This window comes from Dipodomys spectabilis, unplaced genomic scaffold (assembly GCF_019054845.1).
Source record: "Dipodomys spectabilis isolate Male_0828 unplaced genomic scaffold, ASM1905484v1 ptg000483l, whole genome shotgun sequence".
NCBI lineage: Eukaryota > Metazoa > Chordata > Mammalia > Rodentia > Heteromyidae > Dipodomys > Dipodomys spectabilis.
This window is the reverse complement of record NW_024871160.1, coordinates 45,946-46,587: the sequence shown is the minus strand read 5'-3', so window position 1 is coordinate 46,587 and position 642 is coordinate 45,946. Positions and strand designations below refer to the sequence as shown.

The 642-nt window shown below is 29.4% G+C and overlaps 1 pseudogene; it reads left to right on the top strand.

The window, feature by feature from the left end:
• Positions 1-315: 315 nt before the first annotated feature.
• Positions 316-415, top strand: LOC122098648 (annotated as a pseudogene).
• Positions 416-642: the final 227 nt, after the last annotated feature.

The window sequence follows — 642 nt, the reverse complement described above, 5'->3', positions numbered from 1 at the left end:
ATTAGCTCCACAAAGCTAACTCAGTTGATAAATAAGTATGTGAAAAGCCATCACCTTTGGATATAGCTATAAAGGCTTCAAAGTATGATCAAATTTAAAATGAAAAAGACTTAAAATAGTCATTGACAAAAAAATTGCAAATGTGAGCAGTCGACCAAACTATATAAGTTTTTTCTAATAGACACAGAATTTTAGAGAAGTAAGATCATTAGCATCTTTAGGAACAATAAGATTTCCTAGTTACAAACAGTCAACCAAGGATATATGCCTGTATAAAGATTCCATCATTAACTACTTAAATTTACAGGACACTACATGCTTCAGCAGCACGTTTACCTAAATTACAACAATATAGAGATTAACATGGCACTTGCACAAGGATGATATGAAAATTTGTGAAATATTCCATATTTTTCATTCTTCAGATGGAAGAAATGAAAAAGAGTTATTAAAAAATCGAGTACAAAAAAACAAATGTAACAATACATGTAATTCATTGAACTGAAAGTTAGTTTGACATCAGTGCATTAAATCCTCACCTTAGAAAGGCCTTTACATAGCATAATCTTTACAAAACTTTTGAAATTAGATATCATTGTCATTTTATCCCAAAGAAATAAAATAAGATAAGGACCTAGGAAA